Below are 15,176 nucleotides of genomic sequence, written 5' to 3'. Positions count from 1 at the left end.
CCAACTTTCACTGCCATACATTGCAACTGGGAAGACCATAGCCTTGACTATACGCACTTTTGTTGACAGGGTGATGTCTCTGCTTTTCAGTGTGCTGTCTAGATTTGCCATGGCTTTCCTCCCCAGGAGCAAGCATATTTTAATTTCTTGGCTACAGTCCCCATCTGCAGTGATTTTGGAGCCCAGGAAAATAAAATCTGTTACTACCTCCATTTCTTCCCCATCTATTTGCCAGGAATTGAGAGGGCCGGATGCCATGATCTTGGTTTTTTTAATGTTAAGTTTCAACCCAAGTTTTGCACTCTCCTTCTTTACCCGCAACAAGAGGCTCTTTAGTTCCTCCTCACCTTCTGCCATTAGAGTGGTATCATCTGCATATCTTAGGTTGTTGATATTTCTTCCGGCAATCTTAATTCCAACTTTTGATTCATCTAGCCCTGCCTTTTTCATGATGTGCTCTGCATATAAGTTAAATAGGCAAGGCGACAGTATACAGCCTTGCCGGACTCCTTTCCCAATTTTGAACCAATCAGTGGTTCTGTGTCCAGTTCTCATTGTTGCTTCTTGGCCCACTTATAGGTTTCTCAAGAGACAAATAAGATAGTCTGGTATGCCCATCTCTTTAAGAACTTGCCACAGTTTGTTATGATCCACACAATCAAAGGCTTTAGCATAGTCAATAAAGCAGAAGTAGATGTTTTTCTGGAACTCTCTAGCTTTCTCCATGATCCAGCATATGTTGGCAATTTGATCTCTAGTTCATTTGCTTTTTTGAAATCCTGCCTGTACTTCTGGTAGTTCTTGAGCCACATACTGCTGGAGTGTAGCTTGTAGGATTTTAAGCATAACTTTACTAGCATGAGAAATGAGTGCAATGGTGCAATAGTTTGAACATTCTTTGGAACTGCCTTTTTTTGGAATTGGAATGTAAACTGATTTTTTCCAATCCTGTGGCCACTGTTGAGTTTTCCAAATTTGATGGCAAATTGAGTGTAGCACTTTTACTGCATCGTATTTTAAGATTTTGAATAGCTCAGCTGGAATACTGTCACCTCCACTAGCTTTGTTGTTGCTCAGTTTTTCTAAGGCCCACTTCACTTCACATTCTAGGATGTCTGGCTCAAGGTCAGTGACCACCTCATTGTGATTATCAGGGACGTTAAGCTCATTCTTGTATAGTTCTTCTGTGTAATTTTACCATCTCTTCTTAATCTCGTCTGCCTCTGTTAGGTCCCTGCCGTTTTGGTCCTTTATCATGCCCATTTTTGCATTAAACATTCCCTTCATCTCTCCAATTTTCTTGAAAAGATCTCTGGTCCTCCCTATTCTATTGTTTTCTTTTATTTCTTTGCACTGTTCATTTAAGAAGGCATTCTTATCTCTTCTAGCTATTCTCTGGAATTCTGCATTCAATTGGGCGTATCTTTCTTTTTCTCCCTTGCCTTTCACTTCCCTCCTTTCCTCAGCTATTTGCAAAGCTTCCTCAGACAACCATTTTGCTTTCTTGCATTTCTTTTTCATTGGGATGATTTTAGTTGCTACCTCTTGTACAATGTTGCGAACCTCTGTCCATAGTTCTTCAGGCACTCTGTCTATCAGATCTAATTCCTTAAATCTATTTGTAACCTCTACTGTATATTCAACAGGGATATGATTTAATTCATACCTGAGTGGCCTAGTGCTTTTCCCTACTTTCTTCAGGTTAAGCCTAAACTTTGCAAGGAGAAGCTCATGGTCTGAGCCACAGTCAGCTCCTGGTCTTGTTTTTACTGACTGTATGGAGCTTCTCCATCTTTGGCTGCAGAGCATATAGTCAATCTGATTTCTGTGTGACCGTCTGGTGATGTCCATGTGTAAAGCCGTCTCTTGGGTTGTTGGAAAAGAGTGTTTGCTATCACCATCGTATTCTCTTGACAAAATTCTATCATCCTGTGCCCTGCTTCATTTTGTACTCCAAGGCCAAACTTGCCTGTTATTCCGGTTATCTTTTGGCTTCCTACTTTAGCATTCCAATCCCCCATGATGATAAAGACATCATTTTTTGGTGTTAGTTCTATAAGGTGCTGTAGGGCTTCATAGAACTGGTCAATTTCATCCTCTTCAACATTGGTGGTTGACTTGGACTACTGTGATATTGAATGGTTTGCCTTGGATTCGAACTGAGATCATTCTGTCATTTTGAGGATTGTATCCCAGTATTGCTTTTCCTACTCTTATTGACTATGAAGGCTACTCCATTTCTTCTGAGGGATTCTTGCCCGCAGTAGTATACCTGATGGTCATCTGAATTAAATTCACCCATTCCTGTCCATTTTAGTTCGCTGATACCTAAGATGTCGATGTTCAGTCTTGTCATCTCTTGTTTGACCACGTCCAGCTTTCCTTGATTCATGGATCTTACATTCCAGGTTCCTATGGAAAAAAAATCTTTACAGCATCGGACTTTCCTTTCATCACCAGACACATCCACAGCTGAGCGTCCTTTCAGCTTTGGCCCAGTCGCTTCATTCTTTCTGGCGCTACTAGTACTAGCCCTCTGCTCTTCCCCAGTAGCATATTGGACGCCTTCCGACCTGAGGGGCTCATCTTCCAGCGTCATATCGTTTTGCCTTTTGGTACTGTCCATAGGGTTTTCATGGCAAAGATACTGGAGTGGGTTGCCATTTCCTTCTCCAGTGGATCACGTTTTGTCAGAACTCTCTGCTATGACCTGTCCGTCTTGGGTCGCCGTGCATGGCATAGTTCATAGCTTCATTGAATTACGCAAGCCCCTTCGCCACAACAAGGCAGTAATCCATGAAGGGGTTGGTATATTTAGGCAAGTACAAAAACTCATTTATTTGTAGAATGTTAAAAGAAACTATAGTTCATTAACCAAATGACAGGCTCGTTTCATTGTAAAGAATATGAGTTTCACTTTGGTTTATCTGTGCATTATGTTTTTTTAAAATATGGTTTATTGAATAAAACACAATTGGCTTAGTTACACAGCACTCTAAACCAAGCCTAGAGAAGCCACCTTATGGCTTAGCATGATGTATGAACCTTGTCGTACATAAATATATGCATTTGCAAAAAGCAATTTAAAACATGTTCTGCCACCATAACCTTTAACAGCTTTTAATAATACTGCTGCCTGTTGTGTGTTAATTGCTCTTAGGGGCTCTGATTACATTTTGAGAATGCCAAGTCAATAATACATTTACATTTCAATACTTTGTTGTTATAAAGCACCTTTGGTTCAATATAAGCAGAAACCATGAAAGGTTTCTCCTGCTATAGGCAAAAAAAAAAAATCTTGTGAAGAAAGCACACAGCTGTCTTTGTTAAAATTCACATTCCAGAAAGAAGGCAATGATCACAGTCAGGATTAAGTAGGCTAAATACGAAATGGAAGAGATAAATCATCCCAGTGCACTAAAACTTGCAATGTGTAACTCTTCTGTTTCTTAGCTCCTTCTCTGGAGCAACATTGCATGTTGCCTAGCCTTCTGTCTCCTGAGGCATGTGGTTGCCTGTCTTTTGCCAATCAATTTTTTTCACTAGTCTCCATCCTTTATGTACCAAACTGATTCTAATAATCTGCAGAAAGTGTTGCCCTGTGGATAAAATGGCCCTCATGACCTCTGTTCCCTAGAGGCGCTACTTATTTCTGATAGGAAAGGCCTACTTCATTTATAATCTTCATTTCTGCCTGGTTCCCACTTTAGCCATATTGGCACTTCCTTGTGTGAATTTATTCAGCCCTTGCTTGTTACTCATTATTACATGAGTAGTTTATTATTTATGGTTTGTAGCATTGTACAATGGTTCTCAAGTTTTTGGTATCTTTGGTATCTTTCAAGGAAGTTTTCCAAATTCTCACATTTGTTCCCTAAATGTGTGTGCATTTGGTACCTTTTTTCACTCATTTTAATATCATCCATTGGGGAACTTTTACAGACCTCTCTGCAAACCCCTTAAAGACTGGGTATTAAACTTGTTCGCACCACGACGTATCACATTTTTTTTCCCTTTGGGGAGCTGGGGTGGGCGTGGCCTGCGTGTGATGCATCCCGCCCATGGGCCACCGGTTTGACACCCTTGCCTTAAAACCTCATTCGGCACTCTGGGTGTGTTGTCACGCCCGATTAGAAACATCAAGTTAAGTGGACCGTGGCAGTTTCCAACAACGATTTAATGAACAATGTCTAAACAAATCCTCTCTGAAACTTGACTGTATGACATTGTCAACTGCTGCATTGTCCATAGTTCATGAAACTGTGTGGTTCTAACATAGGAAAATTATCATAGTAGAAAGAGTGCTCTGATTTGGAACTGTTCCGCTATAATGGAATCGATCACGACATTGTAGTTTCCTTGAGTTGCATTAAGAGAATTGCATTTACAACACCCAGAGGGATTTCTTTAATAAACAAATTTCTTTAATTGGCGTGTTTGGAAGTATGCACATGACAAAATAACCACAATCATGTTCACTCTACCAGTTTGTTTGGTTTGAAATGAACATTGCTAAGTAAGGATCTTTAAACTCCATGGTGACACAGCATTTGATTCTACTCCATCAATGTTCAGAAGATTGTATTGGGTTTAACAAATTATCACTGCAATAACACTTTAGCCCTGGAGTTTCAAAATGATCCGTTCTCTCCAAATGCCATTTAAAAATATATCAAGCTGTTAGGAGTCATCTCATGCAAAGCCTCAAGTAAAGGACACAAGAATGGCCTTGAAGGCCAGTGGCAAGATCTGTTACCAAGGCAACGATCTGATAAGTGCAACTTCAGTCCATTCCCCAAACCTAACTTAATCTACATACCTCAGACAGGCCCTCCTTAATTCCCCTGAAGATAAAGTGAAGGAGGAGGGAAACACATTGGTTTTACACCTATATGGTATTGGTTTATTAGTTTAGTCTACTTTACAGGGTGACACTTAATTTGTATGCTGATGAAATATTTTTTTCTATATTATCTGAGTCAGGAAAGGTTATGCAAACCCTGGACTGGGATCTGAACATTGTAATGGATTGGAGGAACATCATAAACTGAGACTGGATCCCAGTAAGATAGAGACATAGGCAATTCCCTGGGGTATGGATTTGGAAGTTTCAGATGAAGTTTCGTTTGAAGGAACAGATGCAAGACCAAAGATGTTCCTATATCCAACATTACTTATGGAAGTACCAACAGTTCCTTTTTCTGCCTCTAGTTGGTTTTCCACCTGGAGCTATGGGATAGCCAATGTAGTACAGCAGTTAAGGTATTTACCTTTAAGGATTTCACATATCCAGTGAGAGATTATTCCACGAGGGCTTTCCCAAGACCAAAATCCTTCAATTTCTTCTTCATTTCAGATAGAAGGTATGGCATCACTTTATTTGTATCTGTTCAGTTAAGTATTTAGCTCATTTCCTTTTCTGGTATAGTGCTGGATTTGAGTTGGAGGGGGTTTTATTTATTTATTTATTAAAATTGTTCACTTCAGTTTAGTTGTATATTACTCTTCATTGTTCTCCCACCTTTAAGAGATTTTTTGTGATATTAGAGGTATTTTGAATTAATAAAAATAAATGAATTGTAAACCATAGTAGAAATTGGTCCTAAATTATTCTAAGCTTACCCTCTTTCAGAGCCCTGGCGACGCAGTGATCAAAATGCAGTATTGCAAGCAAACTCTGCCCACAGCCTGGAATTCGATCCTGACGGGGCTCAAGTTTGACTCAGCCTTGCATCCTTCCAAGGTTGGCAAAATGAGGTCCCAGATTGTTGAGGGCAAAATGCAAGTAATGCTTCTTCATTGTAAACTGCCCGGTGAATGCTATAAAGTGCTATAGGGTGATATATAAGTCTAACTGCTATTGCTATTGCTATTGTTATATAGAATCAACATTTCCAATTTTCCCTAAACATTTATTGCTTTGGATCTAAAACCTTTGTTTTTTATATATATTGCTTAATATAAAGAGAAGCATGTTTTGAGATGGGCAGCTATAGCAATCAAATAAAAATTACAGTATTAATGTAACACTGTCCTTAATCTTTCAGAAAAAAGTCAGCATAAAAAATACCTACTTATGAGGAACACAAATGTCATAATGATATAAACTGTTAATCATTTATTTAAGATTCCCTGATACTTTTCAATACATCTAATATAAGCAGAGAAAAGCACCGTTCTTTACTTCAGAGCTTCTTTAGCATAGCAGTTATTATGCTTTGGAATGGAAAATGAATAATCATGAAAGGGCTATTGCTTCCTTTAAATACAAACGATTAGTCTGTTGCCCCAAATCTGTAAACATTCCTCAACTTATTGTGGAAAGGTTTTTTAAAAAAATCTAAGCCAGTGTATTGCAATGTATGGCAGTGAAAGTTGGACCATAAGAAAGGCTGAGCGCCAAAGAATTGAAGCCTTTGAACTCTGGTGCTGGAGAAGACTCCTGCGAGTCCCTTGGACTGCAAGGCGATCAAACCGGTCAGTCCTAGAGGAGATCAACCCTGACTGCTCTTTAGAAGGCCAGATCCTGAAGCTAAAACTCAAATACTTTGGCCACCTAATGAGAAGGAAGGACTCACTGGAGAAGAGCCTAATGCTGGGAAAGATTGAGGGCAATAGAAGAAGGGGACGACAGAGAATGAGGTGGCTGGATGGAGTCACTGAAGCAGTAGGCGTGAGCTTAAATGGACTCCAGCAGATGGTAGAGGACAGGAAGGCCTGGAGGAACGTTGTCCATAGGGTCGCGATGGGTCGGACACGACTTCGCAGCTAACAATAACAACAACAAAATCTGGTGCTGTGGCTGGCAATCATTTTTGTGCAAAAAAACCTTGTTTTGGTCTTAGGTAGTTTTCTTGTCAGGTTGCTTCTCTTGTTTTTGCTTTTAAATGCGGAGAATTTTAATTTTTTTAATAAAAATATGTATGTTTTGCACTGTACTCCCACCTAGAAAAGGTATTCATTCAATTGATCAAATACCAGCATTTATATTTATTTACATTAGACCACACTTCAGTCTCACTTTCATGAAAAAATACATTAGCAAGGTTACATGCAATAGCCTCTCTCTAACTCACGTCTCTAACATTGTGCTTAGTAGTGTTCAAACGCTGTTTCCCTCCACCACCCACCCCAGACACTTTTATAATCACAAAAAGTTTCCACTGAGTTTTCTTCTGGCTTTGATCTATTTAACTTTAGCAGCTCCTTGAAAATTCTGAAGATATTTGTGGCAAGGAAATCATGTTCATCATATTCCCCTCCCGGTTTCAGCTTCTGATCTGCAGCATTTTGGAAGCACAGCCATTATAATTGTGGTCGACTTCTCTGGCTTTTGCTGGCAGAAATGTTACTTTTTGCAGGCAGAGGCACAGCGAATCCAGTTCAAGCTAATTCATAGCCTACAAAAGTCTCCAGTTATTTTATTAATAAGTTAAATTAACCTTAATAAGTGTTGAGGTTAGGCAAATTTCCACTTATTTTACAGGGTTATTGCCTTATCTACCTACAATTTATTTTTTACCATTTAGAAACCGCCAACTCCAGATGAGTTTGGGAAATGTAACAATTTTTAAGACTTGCTGGAGGGAGGATGCCTCAAAGGAGGTGTTGATTCTTGACAAGATTTGGCGGAGGCAAGGTTGAGGAGGGCAGTGCCAAAACAGTTTTCTTGGCAAGATTTTCAGAATTGTTTTGCCCTTGTATTCTTCCTAGGGCTGAGAGAGAATGACTGGACCAAGGCTACTAGATCAAAAATTACCAGGCTGGTCTTTATGTCTAAGGCAGGACTAGAACTCACGATCTCCCAGTTTCTAGGCTGATGCCTTAACCACACCAAACGTACAATTTTAAAAAAAAACCTCTGGATCATAAGCACCCAAAAAGAAACTAACTATAAAATGCTCTACAGGGGATCAACCATCACTTTATCCCAACGCCTGAAAGATCAGCCAAATTTCCAGTGATTTTCAGATCTGTATCTGGGTGGGGAGCCACATGGAACTTAGGCAACAGAAATGGTGATCCAGAGAGTGCAAGGCGGAATTGTCATTTTTCCTGCATTTCCTGCCAAATTCATTACCAACATGTATTCCACAATTAGGGATCTAAAAGAAATGTACTAGTGATTTCTGTGGGAGCAGATTGGGGGCATCCAGTGTAGTGTGGCCCAGACAGTATGGTTGAATTGAGTCTGCTAGGTCTATCAAATTAGCATCCTATTTGTGTATAAAAGTTTTGTCTAGAAGAGACATCTTGAGGTAAAGATTGCCCACTCAACCCATGAGGAAACAATTCAGCATTATGGACTGAACAAAGCTAGGTGGGATAATGTTACATGAGCCGCCCATATTAGCATTTGTAATATTAATATTTTATTGATTAGCCATAAGGTCATATCAGAATATAAAATACACTGCAACAATAAGCCAGTTTGATCTAGTGATTCAGGCTAGAAACTGGGAGACTGGGAGTTTCAGTTCCACCTTAGCCATGAAAGGAAGCTGGGTGGCTTCGGGCCAATCATCGGGAGACTGGGAGTTTTAGTACCGCCTTAGGCATGAAAGCCAGCTGGGTAACTTTGGGCCAGTCCCTCACTCAGCAGCCCAATCTCCCTCGCTGGGTTGTTGTTATGAGGAAAATAGGAAGAGGGAGCACTGGATATGTTTGACACCTTGAGTTATTTATAAAGATAATAAAAGCAGAATATAAATAAAATAAATATGAAAAAATAAATAGAATAAAATACAGTCAAAGGCAGAACTAACAGGAAAGTTAGCATTTGTAGAATCCTCTACAAAGGACAATTGTTATTGCAACACTTGGCAATTTTCTGTTCAGAATAGGAACTCCTAAGCAGAAAGGCTATGGTCTTCCCAGTTGCAATCTATGGCAGTGAAAGTTGGACCATAAGAAAAGCTGAGTGCCAAAGAATTGAGGCCTTTGAACTATGGTGCTGGAGAAGACTCCTGCGAGTCCCTTGGACTGCAAGGTGATCAAACTGGTCAGTCCTGGAGGAGATCCAACCCTGACTGCTCTTTAGAAGGCCAGATCCTGAAGTTGAAACTCAAATACTTTGGCCACCTAATGAGAAGGAAGGACTCAGTGGAGAAGAGCCTAATGCTGGGAAAGACTGAGGGCAAGAGAAGAAGGGGACGACAGAGAATGAGGTGGCTGGATGGAGTCACTGAAGCAGTAGGCGTGAGCTTAAATGGACACCAGAAGATGGTAGAGGACAAGAAGGCCTGGAGGAACGTTGTCCATACGGTCGCGATGGGTCGGACACGACTTCGCAGCTAACAACAACAAAGCACAAAAAGATTTCAAAATATTTAAGGCTTGCATTTTGGCACTATAGATTTGACTCACCAATAGGGATATGAAACACTCTGGCTTTCTTAGCCCTCATACTTGCTTGCTTGATCAAGGCTAATCCTGCAACATATAATAAAACTCTTTCCTGAAGAAGCATTAAAATCCAGCACAGGGAAGGGGTCTGTGTGTGCCTGAATTAAATCCCTTGAGCACACATTGTAATAAAAGGTTGTCTTGGCTTGCAGTTCTGGAGGAATGTCTAAAAACAAATTGGAATGGCTAAGGAATGCCCTGAGCATTCCTCTTCCACCCAGCCTCATTGCTTGATGGGAAAAGCAAGCACCAGTTGATCTCTTTAATACCTTGTGGGGTGGGATTTGTCAAGTGTAGGCGGGTGCTGTGAGGGCCGGATTCAGCCACCTCTCAAGTCTGCTTCAGCATCAAAACCTCAGTGTGTCTTTTCTTACATATCACTCTAAAATCTATTGCCTTTTCCTAATTAAATGTTATCATTCACTTTGTAGGGGAAAATAATCTTTTAAATATTTCATTTGTTGACTACTGTGGTAATATAAAAGTAGAATAAAATTTAATCATTAAGGCATCAGTCTAAAAAGCAGGAGCCCATCAGTTCTGGTCCACTTTAGGCATGAAAGCCAGCTGGGTGACTCTGGGTCAATCACCAGGAGACGGTGAGTTCTAGTCCCGCCTTAGGCATGAAAGTCATCTCAGTGACTCTTGACCACTCTCTCAACCCAACCCGCCTGGCAGGGTGGTTGTTGAGGGGAAAATAGGAGGAAGAAGGAGTATCAGGTATATTTGCCATCTTGACTTACTTATAAAGTAAAGAAACTGGATTTAAAATATAAATAAATGCTAAGCAAGCTTCTCCTTAATTTGGTGCAAACACAAAAGTATCCTTATTGAATTAAATGGTCTTCTGCTGATCAATCAATTAAAAGTTCTATTTGATTAATCTACCAGTTAAATCATTTATGTTGGAAGAGCTGTTTTACTTGATATTTCCAGGTACGATTCCCCAGCCTTATCCAAGAAATAAAGTTCATCAGACTTTGACTATGAGAGAAATAATTATACTGTGAATTTTGTCCATGTAATTAACCCACAATGCTAATAAAACAGTGCCTGCATTAGCTTTCAGGACTTGACCAAAAAGATAATTGAAGTATAAGTTTATTCTATGTGGCCTGTTCATGGCTGTGTAGATACAAACCAGATGCTTTACAGCACTTGGTTGCAGCCATAAAATAGCCCACGCAATCTGCAATCATGTAACAAAGCTGTTACCAGATAACCTTGTATATCTGGAAAAAGTGAAGAGAAAAGCCAGAAGGCAAAGATCACATCCAGTCTCACCAAGAGGCAAGAGAACAAATTCTTTTTTTTACCCTCAAAGACAAAGGACTTTACTTGGATTTTCTGTGACCAAGAGGTTATCAATAATAACCAATGTTCGAGGGAAATAAACAATAACCACGAGAGTTAAGGAGTCATCCAGGAGTCTTGGCAGGCAGTTTGAAAGACAAAAAAAAATCCTTAATTTTATATTGTATTTCTTGAACTGGTATATTAGCTGATCTAGTATTTCTTGTTAATCCAGTCAAATCATTGTGGGATGCTGCAAACAGTTGTAAATGCATCTGTGTTACTAAGCACCCAAAATTCTGTCACAAGACTCAGAGAGGCTTTCATTGGAACTTCAAGTTAGGGCAGGGGTGGGCAGCCTTGGCTCTTTTATGACTGGTGGACTTCAACTCCCAGAATTCCTGAGCCAGCATAGCTCAGCTTGGAAACTTCTCCCTTTCCCCTCAGCATGGCTATTTATTTATTTATTTATTTATTTATTTATTTATTTATTTATTTATTTATTTATTTATTTATTTATTTGGTTTATATACCGCCCTATTCCCAAAGGACTCAGGGCGGTTTACAAGGCAAAATTTAAAAACAATCCAATATAAAATTAAAATAAATTAAATTAAGTCTAGCCACAAAAATTAAATCACAATTTAAAAACATTAAACCCCTCAGTCCAGACCAGATAGCTCAAAGAGCCAGGTTTTTAGCTCCTGGCGAAATGAACGAAGGTCAGGGGCAGTCCGGAGTTCCATTGGCAGTTGATTCCATAGGGCAGACGCGCCCACAGAGAACGCCTTCCCCCTGTGGATTGCCCATCGGCAATCCTTGACCGGCGGTACCCTGAGGAGGCCCTCCCTGTGGGAGCGCACACGATGATGGGAAATTGACGCTGGCAGCATCAATGGAAGTTGAAGTCCACGAGCCATAAAAGAGCCAAGGTTGCCTAGTTTTTCTTTTGGTAACTATTGCATTCCTTCCCAAAGATAATCTCTGTGGTTCTCTACAGTTGCATATTAAAGCAGAGTCACCAGAATCATGACACCTACAATTAAAATTTTATTTTATTTAAGTTTTTAGTGTGTTCTATCGGCCTGATTTTATGATGGAAAACACCAAGTCACTTGAAATTGTGGCAGTGTGTAAATGCAATCCATCCATCCATCCATGTGAGAGCAGGCAGGCAAGCAAGGGTTTCCCATAATAATCAGTCAACATGGCCAGCCGTAGTAGTGAGAAAATGTCTTTAAGATGAAAAGGGATTATCTTCCCCTCAGGCCTGACAGCATCATTCAGCTCCATTAGAACTGACATTAGAGAAGATCAAGGGTCAAGGCTCCAGGTTTTACTCCCCACTGAGCAATTATGAATTCTGAGGCTTTCACAGAAATTGCTCTCAAATATTTGTATTTCTCTCTAGTCTTTAGATGTTGAAAGTCCCAAGGCCAGGCATGGTAAGCTTTGCACTGACACGCACCCGGTTCTCCAGTGTTGTCTTAAGTTGGCTGCCCAGACAGAGCGGTAACTTTACAGCAGTGTTCAGTAAAATGCAGAGGTTTATTGTATACTGGAGGATTTTTGGAAGCTGGTACAACATTCTTGTGACTGAAGCACCCTCTTGAACTGTGCAAGTTGCAGCTTTGATGACTCAGCAGGGAGTTTCCTTAGCTAGATATAGTCATGCCATAAACAGGTTTACCACTGTCTTGGATGGGTGTGGCATTACAAAAGCTTTTCTTGGCTTGGAACAGGGTGGAGGACTTGCAGTTGCAAGGAAAGCAGTTTTCTATATTTCTCTTGTTTGGTGTGATAGAGACTTGCTGGAATATTTTTTGCAAAAATACCTTCTACTTTTGAAGTGCAAACATTAAATTACATCTCTTGAGGAGTGTCTTTTAACAATGCCTATTTCACTGTTGTTCATACGAAATGAGGATGCGAATGGATTTTATTTGTAAGTTTCTGGCTGTCCTCTATTTACCACAAAACAATCTATATTTATTCCTGACTACCATAAAAGTGGAGAGGAGGGGGGGGAGGTGAGGAAGAGGAGGAAGAGGGAGGGATCGAAACTCTGGACAGTGATGATCTTCCCTGTATTACCAACCCAAAATTGTCAATTCTCTTCCCAATACGCCTCTCCTTTTTCAGTGTCTCTATATGCATGTTTGCATATACACTTCCTAGAAGCCATATTTTAAACATCAGGAAGAGGAAGTAACAGACTGAAATTAGATACCATAAAATAAGTTGTTCATTTATAAACTTGGCCCCTCCTGTACATAAATGATTCTCTTATGCACTAGTTAACACTCTACATATGTCATATATTCCTTTGCCTTTGTCTGGCCGGAATTTCTGATAGTCTACATAGTTGCTGCTCACTATGCAGAACACAATGTAGAACAGTGTAACACTAAATATATGGATTGGACTCCTATTGTTTTATATGGGAAGCCCATTTAATTCAGTGCGGCATATCCATCAGAATTGGGTGGCCAATAAATTTTAAACAAATAAATGTAGAGATCTTATTGCTTTGTGGGCTCATTTCCTAGACGTTTCTTTGCAACAGGCATCTTTTCCACATCAGAAGCATTTCAGAAAAACAAAACATTCTGCTGTTCTTTTGTTTACTAAGTTTGTCTCAAGTGGATCTTTAGGTGAATCTCACAAGAGATAAGTGCTCCTTGGTATAATCCCTGCAAAATCTCTACATAGGTATGTGCAGCACCGAGCAGCATCAGGCATTATTCCGCTGATAGAGGCATTATTTCAGTGGAATAAGCAATGCCCTGGGCACGCCACTGCCCTCCTTTAGAGGGGAAGGTTTTAGTGTCATTTTCAGATTGTTAGGAAGTTAAGCTGAGGCAAATAATATCCCTGTAATCGTGAAAAACAGTTGTAAGTCACTGTTTTCAGTGCCCTTGTAACTTTCAACGGTCATTAAACAAACTGTTGTAAGTTGAAGACTACCTGTAAAGAGATTTCTGGGAAGAGAGGTGTCAAGAACGCAGAACGTTCGTGCATGCATCTATTTTTTCTTAACAGCATTTCTGACTTGGAGGTTGAATGTAAAAAAGCCTGGCTCACTCAAGAAGCTGCCACTTGGCCTTACGCTCTACATCACTCACGGTCTCTGAAGCTAGCAGGCCTATTCTTAACCTTTCCTGAGCCTGTGAGTCAGGAAAGATGCTGAATCAGATGAAAAGCAACTTGTTTCATTAACCTTTTATCCTCACCTAGGGAGTTCTGACAATGGAATAATGAAACAGAGCTTTGTGTGCATGCAATTAAGTTATGCCTGCAAATACACATGCCTTGGTGAAAAACGTTTCTTAGGCAACAATAACTACTGGCAGTGGTCCAATCTCGGAATATCAAGCATCTGTGGAAGCCAGCAGATACAACTGTTCTCAGGCATAAACAACTGGCTAACTATGTGACCAACCATAATAGTAGCATTATTAATATTCGTGGCAGGGAACTCCAAATCATTGTCATAAATCAAACAAATTCATTCACAGAACATCCTTATTCTCCTTCATAAAACAGTGTAATTTGTTGGGGAGTAACTTCTGCTACCAAATCCTAGTACTTTAACTTAATTTATCTATTTATTATGATCTATTAATATGTCTAGAGCCTTCCAGAAATCTAATGGACTCCAGGTACTTGCAGAGCTTAGTGTAAACATATACAATATAAAAATCAGTATTGCTTGAAATTAAGTAATTACTTAAAATAATAAAATCCAAACGTTAATTTCCAAATATTCAAAACAGTGAACTAAAATTACTCACTATGGCGACACTGTCTATAATTAAGGGCCAAAAGTTCTCTGGAAGTCATAATTTCACTTGCCAGGAGTATGGGGCCCAAAATCAGCATAACAGCATGTCCTCCAACTCCTAGCCCTTGCAAAGGGTCCATAAGGTATTATGGTCTGCATCATCAGTTTGACACCTCTGAAAGATCTAGGCCAGGGGTGTCAAACTGCCAGCTGGTTGCATCATGCAGAAGCTGCACCCACGCCAGCTCCGGCAATGCAAAAAAAAAAAAAAAGTCACGATATGTCGTGACACGTCACGTGGCAAGTTTGACACCTGTGATCTAGGATAAAAATGGTTGCACCTTTGCATCTTCTTCCTTCTCATCACAAAACAGCTGTAATTTGACTTCTGCTTTTTGCATTTTCTTTAACAGCTTTCCAACTCATGTCCACTAAAATGATATGCTCTAATGGTATCCCAAACAAGGTAATTCAATCTGGTTTGGTTCTTGTTTTGGAAACAGAAAAGTCTCTTTTGGCATTTGAATCATTGTAAAATGAAAAAAGGAAAACAACCTTTTAAATTAATATAAAATATATTAGGGGAATTTTGAATATAATCCAATCCCTTGAGACACTGGCCCAGAAGATCAACAAGGGAATGGCTAGCAGTATACCATTTATTAAAAGAACTCTGGCTTTTTATCAGAAACTT

This window comes from Vipera ursinii (assembly GCF_947247035.1).
Source record: "Vipera ursinii genome assembly, chromosome: 1".
Taxonomy (NCBI): Eukaryota; Metazoa; Chordata; class Lepidosauria; order Squamata; family Viperidae; genus Vipera; species Vipera ursinii.
The sequence above is the reverse complement of the archived record's forward strand: the minus strand, read 5'-3'. Positions refer to the sequence as shown.